Consider the following 10,877-nt stretch of genomic DNA (forward strand, 5'->3'; position numbering starts at 1 on the left):
AGACATCGCTTCTCCCTTTGTTCTTCAGTCTTCCCGCTCTTTCACTCAAACCCAGCCCCCTTTTCTTTGTGTAACCAGCTGTCATATCTGTTCCGTCCGCTAGGGACGTTTTCCTTTATGATATAATTTGTAATCAACGTATGATTCATTCTGTGTATATGTAATTCTGTGTGATTAGTTAGGTATTTAGTTAATAAATAATTAAACCCAATTTTCTATTGCTGATTCAAATTGTTAGCCAGGGTTCGTGAAGATAACCAAGAATTTACAACTTTCAGATGAGACTGAAATAAGGTGACGATTAATATTGACTGCTATTGATGTAAAATATTACTAGGTCTTTAAGAGTTTATTCAGAAGATAACTGCTCTATAAATATTATTTTGTGGTGCCCCAACTTTCTAGTTAATTACATTTACATGATTAGCTCAATCAGGTAATATTAATTACAGAGAAAGGATTTTATAGAATAGCATGTCATATCACTTAATCCGGCATAGCCAAAGACACGACACACTTCATGAATGGAACTCCAAAGATGTGCAGGTGAGGGTCAACAGGTATCAGAGGGAGCAGAGAGCCTCAATGAGACAAGGCAGCTTTTCACAGCTGAAGAGTCATTCCACTGCTCTGCATGACAGCAATCTCTACTGCAGTCCACACTGCCTTCTCCCACCTGGACAAGAGGACCACCTATGTCAGAATGCTGTTAATTGAAAACAGCTCAGAGTTCAACACCATAGTGCCCTCCAAGCTCATCTCTAAGCTAAGGACCCTGGGACTGAACACCTCCCTCTGCAACTGGATCCTGGACCAGTGGGTAAGGGTAGGCAACAACACATCCGCCACACTGACCATCAACACGGGGGCCCATCGGGTGCGTGCTTAGTCCCCTCTTGTACTCCCTGTTCACCCACGACTGTGTGGTAGTGCACAACTCCAATATCATCATTACGTTTACTGATGACACAATGGTGGTATGCCTGATCACCGATGCCGATGAGACGGCCAACAGGGAGGAGGTCAGAGACCTGGCAGTGCGGTGCTAGGGCAACAACCTCTTCCTCAACGTCAACAAGACAAAGGAGCTGGTTGTGGACTACAAGAAACGGAGGACCGAGCTCGCCCCCTTCCACATCGACAGGGCTCTTGTAGAGCAGGTCGAGAGCTTCAAGTTCCTCGGTGTCCACATCACTAAGGAACTGTCATGGTCCACACACATCTACAGTTGTGAAAAGGACACAACACCTCTTCCCCCTCAGGAGGCTGAAAAGATTTGGCACGGGTCCTCAGAGCCTCAAAAAGTTATACTCAAAATCATTACAAAAGCTGCGTACTGGAAACCTGTGACTATTAATGAAGCCAATCAGAGCTTTCAGAATGACCTTCCGTCCTATCAGTGTGCCTGTCTTCAATGGGAGGAGACCAGGCATTTCTAATTAACACTGCTGGTATAAATCACCAACGTCAGTTTCTTTTATATTTCTTTCCCTTTATTTAACAAGGAAATGCCAGTAAAGTGTTGGTCGGAGCTATGATACTACAGGATTGAGAGGGTCTTGTCTAGATTCAATTGATTTTGATATCAGGCAATAAGGAAAATCATGAACATGATAATAATTCATTATTTATCGTTAAAAACAACAATGTTAAGATGTATTAAAGTGAGTTTTCTGGAAATGCACTTGATACGAACAACAGGAACCATTAACAAATACTATCTTCCATTAACAAATACTGTCTTCATTAACAAATACTATCTTCATTAACAAATAGTGTTTTCATTAACAAATACTGTCTCCCATTAACAAATAATGTCTTCATTAACAAATACTGTCTTCATTAACAAATACTGTCTTCCATTGCAGAACATGGAGAAGGTTCTGATCCGTCCCACCGCGTTCAAACCGGTGGTCCCGAAGAACCGCCACTCAGTGCAGTACCTCTCCCCGAGACCAGGGGGCAACCTCTCTGAGAGCCAAGGCACCCTCAACCTCCTCATGCCCTTGTCTATCAACGGGAATAACGGAAATACAGTGGTCAATAACGTGAATACCGTGTTCAATAACGTGGTCAATGGCACGGGGAGCTACGGGAACGTTGTACCTCTGGTCGGCTCGTCCTCTTCCTCAGATAGCAAGAGGAACTCATACAGCGGAGGACGCAACGCTCGCAGCAGCCATTCCTGCTCCATGTCAGACTCTGGCCGTAACTCCCTGTCCAGCCTGCCCACCCACAGCAGCCTGGCCAATAGCGAGGCCTCCGGGTCGGGTTCAGGGTCTGTGGGGTCCGGGGTGGGCCCGGAGCCTGGGAGAACCACCACCACAAACGGGGGGTCGGGGATCAACGGAGGTCACGCCCACTCTACCTCCCACGGTCACTCAAACTCGGACAGCGGGCGGTCGTCGTCCAGTAAGAGCACAGGGTCGCTGAGTGGGCGAGGCCAGCCCCTGTCGGACAGCGGGTCGTGTGGGCGCTCGCCCCCGACCCTGGAGGGTTACGAGGGGGTGGTTAGGGAGCTGGAGGAGAAGTTGAGGGAGAGAGACCTGGAGCTGCAGCAACTCAGAGAGAACCTGGACGAGAACGAGGCCGCCATCTGTCAGGTGAGAGGGGATTTAAGCAGGCCTAAAGTGTTTCCTCGAGGAGCAATATGATTAAAATGTTTGTTTCTGTCATTTCTGCTGGTTCTATTACTAAGCTCAATTATTCCATATATACTGAACGAAAATATAAATGAAACATGCTACAATTTCAATGAAACAGTTGATATTTAAATAAATAAATTACGCCCTAATCTATGGATTTCACATGACTGGGCAGGGGCGCAGCCAGGGATTGGCCTGGGAAGGCCTAGGCCCACCCACTTGGGAGCCAGGCCCAGCCAATCAGAATTAGTTTTTCCCACAAAAGGGCTTTATTACAGACAGAAATACTCCTCAGTTTCATTAGCTGTCTGGGTGGCTGGTTTCAGACGATCCCGCAGGTGAAGAAGCCGTATGTGGAGGTCCTGGGCTTTCGTGGTTAAACATGGTCTGCGGTTGTGAGGCCTGTTGGCCGTACTGCCAAATTCACTAAAACGATGTGGGAGGTGGCTTATGAACATTAGATTGTCTGGCAACAGCTCTGGTGGACATTCCTGCAGTCAGCATGCCAATTGCACGCTCCCTCAAAACTTGAGACATCTGTGGCATTGTGTTGTGTGACAAAACTGCATATTTTAGAGTGTTTTTTTATTGTCCCCAGCACAAGGAGCACCTGTGTAATGATCATGTTATTTTATCAGCTTCTTGATATGCCACACCTGTCAGGTGGATGGATTAACTTGGCAAAGGAGAAATGCTCACTAACAGGGATGTAAACACATTTGTGCACATAATTTGCGAAAAAATAAGCTTTTTGTGCGTATGGAAAATGTCTGGGATCTTTTATTTCAGCTCATGAAACATGGCAACAACACATTACATGTTACATTTATATTTTTGTTCAGTGTATACTTTTGAGCCATACTAGTGCTGGTTCACAGTTTGACCTCTGGATGTGGTAACTGTATGTAACCTCTAAACTGTGACGTCTAACCCCTGACCTCCTGTCCTGTAGGTATACGAGAAGAAGCAGCTTCGCTGTGAGAGAGAGCTGGAAGAGCTGAGACAGAGCTGTTCCTCTAAGATGAAACAGGCTTCACAGAAGGCCCAGAGAGTACAACAGGCCTTACAGCTACAGGTAACAGACAGAGATACTTCAGTCAACTTAGTTTGAGAAGCAGGGCCCTTCTTTGTGTGACAGGTATTGTTGCAAGTTACATAAAAAGCTATTATTATTATTGTTTATTACTGTATGATATGTTACTTCTGTTTCGGTAGCGTCTCTTCATTTTCGGACTGTCAAAATGTCACCCTAACACCGTACCCAAACAGGCCGCGCACGTGCACCATTGTGCGCAAATTGATTTTGTTCCCCACACCAAACGCGATCCCGACACGCAGGTTGAAATATCAAAACAAACTCTGAACCAATTATATTAATTTGGGGACAGGTTGAAAAGCATTAAACATTTATGGCAATTTAGCTAGCTAGCTTGCTGTTGCTAGCTAATTTGTCCTGGGATATAAACGTTGAGTTGCTATCTTACCTGAAATGCACAAGGTCCTCTACTCCGAAAATTAATCCACACATAAAACGGTCAACCGAATCGTTTCTAGTCATCCCTCCTCCTTCCATGCTTTTTCTTCTTTGGACTTTATATGGCGATTGGCATCTAACTTCCATAGTTACCACGATGACCGACCGAACTCAGTTCATCTTTCAATCACCCACATGGGCATAACCAATGAGGAGATGGCACGTGGGTATCTGCTTCTATAAACCAATGAGGAGATGGGAGAGGCAGGACTTGCACTCCATTCAGCGTCACAAATAGAACTGACTTCTATATTAGCGCTTGGCAACGCAGACGCTCAATGGGGCACGCGAGCAGTGTGGGTGCAATAATTGAATAACATGTATGTTACAATTTATTTTGCAATGCTCGCAAATGCGACGTGAGCGGTGTGGTCAGCATGTAACTGTCTGTGTCTTTATTTCAGGTGTTCCAACTGCAGCAAGAGAAGAAGAAGCTTCAGGAGGACTTCTCCTCTCTGCTGCAGAACAGGGAAGAGCTGGAGAGGAGGTGTGCCTCTATACAGAGAGAGCAGACCCAGCTGGGACCACGCCTAGAAGAGACCAAGTGGGAGGTGGGTGGGTCAGACATTAGGGTTGATTCATGTACACCATTTCAAAGTAAGTGATCTCAATATTCACAAAATATTTATTCTCCCTCATTTCCTCCTTCCTTCCCTCCCCAGGTGTGTCAGAAATCAGGTGAGATCTCCCTTTTGAAACAGCAACTGAAGGAGTGCCAGTCAGAGCTGAGCCAGAAGGGCGGGGAGCTGGTGGTCCTGAAGTCCCAGTTGAGAGAGGTCAGGTCCGATCTCCAGAACAGCCAGGCTACGACCCAGGAGGCTGGGTCGGCCCTACGAACACGCTCCCTGGAGCTGGAGGTCTGCGAGAATGAGCTCCAGCGCAGGAAGAGCGAAGCCGAGCTGCTCCGCGAGAAAGTCGGACGCTTGGAGGAAGAGTTGGCCCGCCTCCGAGATGCCCTGGCCAATCAGGAAGGAGGTTATCTTCCTGGAGGCCAGGCACCAGCCACTAAGGGCCAATGTATGAGCCTGCCCCTCTCCCAGGGGCGTGGGGGGTGGAAGGGAGGGCCTCAGCCCCTCTGTGGGGCACCGAGAGGCGGAGGAGGGGAGGCTGGGTTGGGGAGGGGAGAGTGATGAGACCAAGGCTCAGAGGCAGAGTGCTGAAGCTGTGCTGGGACTCAGGCAACAGGTGAGCTCCAACAACAACGATGTTTATACTTTCTTTCAGTCTCATATGAACCCCCAACCCTCACACCATTGCACTAGTTTCTGTGGTTTCTCTATTGGTGTTCAGACAGTAAAACCTGTACTGTAATACATGTTAAAACCACACACTTGAAAAAACAATGTTTCAATAATTTTTTTACCATTTTCATTGCAGAATAGTGCTTGAATAATACTTATACTGCTCTGTTGTGTATTGTTTTAACATTGTGATAGAACAACTTCATATGGATTTTGAAATGATCAAATAACTTCCATCAATCAGTTAATCAACCAATCAATCCATGTGTTGTGTGTCAGGTGGAGAGGCTGAGGGCAGAGCTGATGTACGAGAGGAGGAGCAGTGAGGAGCAGCTGGGCGGATTTGAGGAGGAGAGGAGGGTCTGGCAGCAGGAAAAGGAAAAGGTGATCCGCTACCAGAAGCAGCTGCAGCAGAACTACATCCAGATGTACAGGAGGAACAGAGATCTGGAGAGAGTGATGAGAGAGCTCAGTCTAGAGCTGGAGAACAGAGATGTAGAGGACTACGACATCCACAGCGGCAGCAACGACATCCACTTCGAGGAGATCGCCGCTACTGAGATCTAGAGGGACCATACAAGGGTGTCCTCTTGCCCCAGTGAGATTTAGAGACCAGACAGGGGCGTAGTCTAACCCCAGTGAGATTTAGAGAACAGACAGGGCGTAGTCTAACCCCAGTGATATTTAGAGACCAGACAGGGCGTTGTCTAACCCCAGTGATATTTAGAGACCAGACAGGGCGTAGTCTAACCCCAGTGATATTTAGAGACCAGACAGGGCGTAGTCTAACCCCAGTGAGATTTAGAGACCAGACAGGGCGTAGTCTAACCCCAGTGAGATTTAGAGACCAGACAGGGCGTTGTCTAACCCCAGTGAGATTTAGAGACCAGACAGGGCGTAGTCTAACCCCAGTGAGATTTAGAGACCAGACAGGGCGTAGTCTAACCCCAGTGAGATTTAGAGACCAGATAGGGGCGTTGTCTAACCCCAGTGTCCTCTCGCTCCCATGACAATTAGTACCAGCACCCTGATTTGATCTGATTTCCCCATCACTGCTACTGAGAGGTCTGCGTCCAAAATGGAACCCTATTCGCTATGTAGTGCACTTATTTTGGATAGAGAACAGGTTACCGTTTTAAATTTGCATCCAGACTACAGAGGGTGTACCTGGACTTACTCCCCTAACCACAGTACCAGCACTCTTTACTTCTCTACACTCTTGGGAAAGAATGTGCTATCTAGAACCTAAACGGGTTCTTTGTCTGTTCCCATAGGATAACCCTTTGAATAACTCGTTTTGGTTCCAGATAGAACCCTTTTGGTTCCAGGCAGAACCTCAAACCAAAAAGGGTTCCCCCATGGGGACAGCCGAAGTATACTTTTGGAACCCTTTTTTCTAAGTGTGTATGCTGTCATGGACATTAAGGGAGCATCTCTGTCTCAGGGTTGATTTACTCTACTAGACACTGGGATGCACCCTCCTCTAGGCCCTCACAGGAACAGCTGACTACCTGCAGTCAGAAAGGACTCCATCATTTCGTCATTCGGACTTGAAAGAAGTTTAGGGTGTATCTCAACAGTTTAAAGTGGCTTCCTTTCCAGATTGAGATTCACCCTCAGACCAACACATCCTCATTGCCTTCTCACATGGGTTTGATTTCCCAGCTATAGTACCAGCACTCTATGGGACGTATACTATGACTTTTGACTTGAGAAACAAGCAGGCATCACTCAAACCTTGCTCAAATCAGGGTATTGAAAGCAATGGGAGTCGCAGAAAAAGGGCACAGATCTCAGATCAAGTGAAATCATATCTGTATATAGCACACAGGGGTGACTATCTGACGACCAGCACATAATGATGACATCACAATAAAGATGACATCACCCCTCGACTGTGTTTACGTTTGTCCACAGGACTCAGAGCAAAAGTCCCACTTTTACAATGTGTTCTCATGTTACATATACACTATTCAATGGATCATCAACTGATCTAGACGTAGCAATTTTAAGCTACAGCCTGGTCTTTTCTGAGTTACAGAAACACTGGAGTATTTTAATGGAATGTATAAGGATTCTTGGCACATAGTAAGTGCAACCATTCAGTTATCAACACCGGCTAAGACACAAACTAGGCTACACCAAGAGAATACCTGGGATCATTTTGCAAAAAAATTCATAATGCTCTTTTCAGTTCTGGACGTGACTGTTCTGTCTTTCTCATGTAGTTGACCTCTTTGTATGGACACAGAAGAGATAGAAGCATGTAGCAATAAGAGAGAGTGCAGCTTGGGAGATCTCGCTCTCATATCAAAGGAAGAAACAAATCTCTCTCTCTTTCCTGTTAACTAGCACAGATTTTCATATCAAAGGAAAAAACAAACATTTATTGGTTAAAACTAAAGCTGCCCGTCAAAGATATTGATGCTGCAACGGCTGCTGGGACTGTTATGGAGCCTTCTTGGATCCGTGAGGTCAGGGGTCGTGGATCAGGAAGCCTTTGGTGGCACTTTCCCTGATGGTATCACAGTGACAGCAACAAAACATCAATGCCAAACTGTACTGTAGACCTCCCTCCCTTGTCCTCTCTCACTGTCACACACTCTGGACTGTGAATACTCTTCCGAGTATTACTAGACCCCCCCCTCTCCCTCCCTCACTCAAAAAAAACAAATAACACTTCCTAGTCTTCCTATCCCTGACTGTGAGACTCCCTCACTGACATGTAGATAATGTGGGTGGCATGATTGCATGTCTTTCCCTGTCTGTCAGAGTCGGTCCAGATAATGTAGGGGTTTGTGCTGGACATTGCATGATAGATTAGCCTAAGGCATGACACCCCGGTCATTATGGAACTGTTACACTGGTTATGTTATTGCCTTGGGAGCTCCAAGGGGGATGGGACTGAAATCTCTGGTCAACATATTGGCAGCCACTGGGAACCATAGAAATAAACTTACTGTAACGGGCTTCCTCCTTCTCCTCATCCGAAGAGGAGTAGCAGGGATTTGACCAAAATGCAGCGGGTTGTGAATACATAATGATTTAATAGACAAAACGGAAAAACACGACAAACACTTGAATAATTACAAAACAAATAAACGAATGTAGACAGACCTGGACACGAACTTACATACAACGTGAAGAACGCATGAACCAGGAAAACAGACTACATAAAACGAACGAACTAACAAAAACCGGAACAGTCCTGTGTGGCGTAACATACAGACACTGACACAGGAGACAATCACCCACAAACAAACAGTGAGAACACCCTACCTTAATATGACTCTCAATTAGAGGAAAACGCAAAACACCTGCCTCTAATCAAGAGCCATACCAGGCAACCCAAAACCAACATAGAAACGGAAAACATAGACTGCCCACCCAAAACTCACGCCCTGACCATCACACACATAAAAAACAACAGAAAACAGGTCAGGAACGTGACAGAACCCCCCCCTCAAGGTGCGAACGCCGGGCGCACCAGCACAAAGTCCAGGGGAGGGTCTGGGTGGGCATCTGACCACGGTGGTGGCTCAGGCTCCGGACGCTGTCCCCACACCACCATAGTCACTCCCCGCTTCTGTATCCCCCTCCCAATGACCACCCTCCAACTAAAACCACCTAAATGAAGGGGCAGCACCGGGATAAGGGGCAGCACCGGGATAAGGGGCGGCAGGTCCTGGCTGAGGGACTCTGGCAGGTCCTGGCTGAGGGACTCTGGCAGGTCCTGGCTGAGGGACTCTGGCAGGTCCTGGCTGAGGGACTCTGGCAGGTCCTGGCTGAGGAACTCTGGCAGGTCCTGGCTGAGGGACTCTGGCAGGTCCTGGCTGAGGCACTCTGGCAGGTCCTGGCTGTAGGGCAGCTCATGACTGTAGGGCAGCTCATGACTGGAGGGCAGCTCATGACTGGAGGGCAGCTCATGACTGGAGGGCAGCTCATGACTGGAGGGCAGCTCATGACTGGAGGGCAGCTCATGACTGTAAGGCAGCTCATGACTGTAGGGCAGCTCATGACTGTTGGGCAGCTCATGACTGTTGGGCAGCTCCTGACTGGCCGGCGGCTCTGGCGGCTCCTGACTGGCCGGCGGCTCTGGCGGCTCCTGACTGGCCGGCGGCTCTGGCGGCTCCTGACTGGCCGGCGGCTCTGGCGGCTCCTGACTGGCCGGCGGCTCTGGCGGCTCCTGACTGGCCGGCGGCTCTGGCGGCTCCTGACTGGCCGGCGGCTCTGGCGGCTCCTGACTGGCCGGCGGCTCTGGCGGCTCCTGACTGGCCGGCGGCTCTGGCGGCTCCTGACTGACGGACGGCTCTAGCGGCTCCTGACTGACGGACGGCTCTAGCGGCTCCTGACTGACGGACGGCTCTAGCGGCTCGGGACAGACGGGCGGCTCTAATGGCTCGTGGCAGACGGATGGCTCAGAAGGCGCTGGGCAGACGGATGGCTCAGACGGCGCTGGGCAGACAGATGACTCAGACGGCGCTGGGCAGACAGATGGCTCAGACGGCGCTGGGCAGACAGATGACTCAGACGGCGCTGGGCAGACAGATGACTCAGACGGCGCTGGGCAGACAGATGACTCAGACGGCGCTGGGCAGACAGATGACTCAGACGGCGCTGGGCAGACAGATGACTCAGACGGCGCTGGGCAGACAGATGACTCAGACGGCGCTGGGCAGACAGATGACTCAGACGGCGCTGGGCAGACAGATGACTCAGACGGCGCTGGGCAGACAGATGACTCAGACGGCGCTGGGCAGACAGATGACTCAGACGGCGCTGGGCAGACAGATGACTCAGACGGCGCTGGGCAGACAGATGACTCAGACGGCGCTGGGCAGACAGATGACTCAGACGGCGCTGGGCAGACAGATGACTCAGACGGCGCTGGGCAGACAGATGACTCAGACGGCGCTGGGCAGACAGATGACTCAGACGGCGCTGGGCAGACAGATGACTCAGACGGCGCTGGGCAGACAGATGACTCAGACGGCGCTGGGCAGACAGATGACTCAGACGGCGCTGGGCAGACAGATGACTCAGACGGCGCTGGGCAGACAGATGACTCAGACGGCGCTGGGCAGACAGATGACTCAGACGGCGCTGGGCAGACAGATGACTCAGACGGCGCTGGGCAGACAGATGACTCAGACGGCGCTGGGCAGACAGATGACTCAGACGGCGCTGGGCAGACAGATGACTCAGACGGCGCTGGGCAGACAGATGACTCAGACGGCGCTGGGCAGACAGATGACTCAGACGGCGCTGGGCAGACAGATGACTCAGACGGCGCTGGGCAGACAGATGACTCAGACGGCGCTGGGCAGACAGATGACTCAGACGGCGCTGGGCAGACAGATGACTCAGACGGCGCTGGGCAGACAGATGACTCAGACGGCGCTGGGCAGACAGATGACTCAGACGGCGCTGGGCAGACAGATGACTCAGACGGCGCTG

The 10,877-nt window shown here is 49.6% G+C and overlaps 1 pseudogene; it reads left to right on the forward strand.

Moving 5' to 3' along the window:
- The first annotated feature begins 1,871 nt into the window (after window positions 1-1,871).
- Window positions 1,872-6,039, forward strand: LOC120017830 (annotated as a pseudogene).
- Window positions 6,040-10,877: the final 4,838 nt, after the last annotated feature.

This window comes from Salvelinus namaycush, chromosome 22 (assembly GCF_016432855.1).
Source record: "Salvelinus namaycush isolate Seneca chromosome 22, SaNama_1.0, whole genome shotgun sequence".
In the NCBI taxonomy this organism is placed as follows: domain Eukaryota; kingdom Metazoa; phylum Chordata; class Actinopteri; order Salmoniformes; family Salmonidae; genus Salvelinus; species Salvelinus namaycush.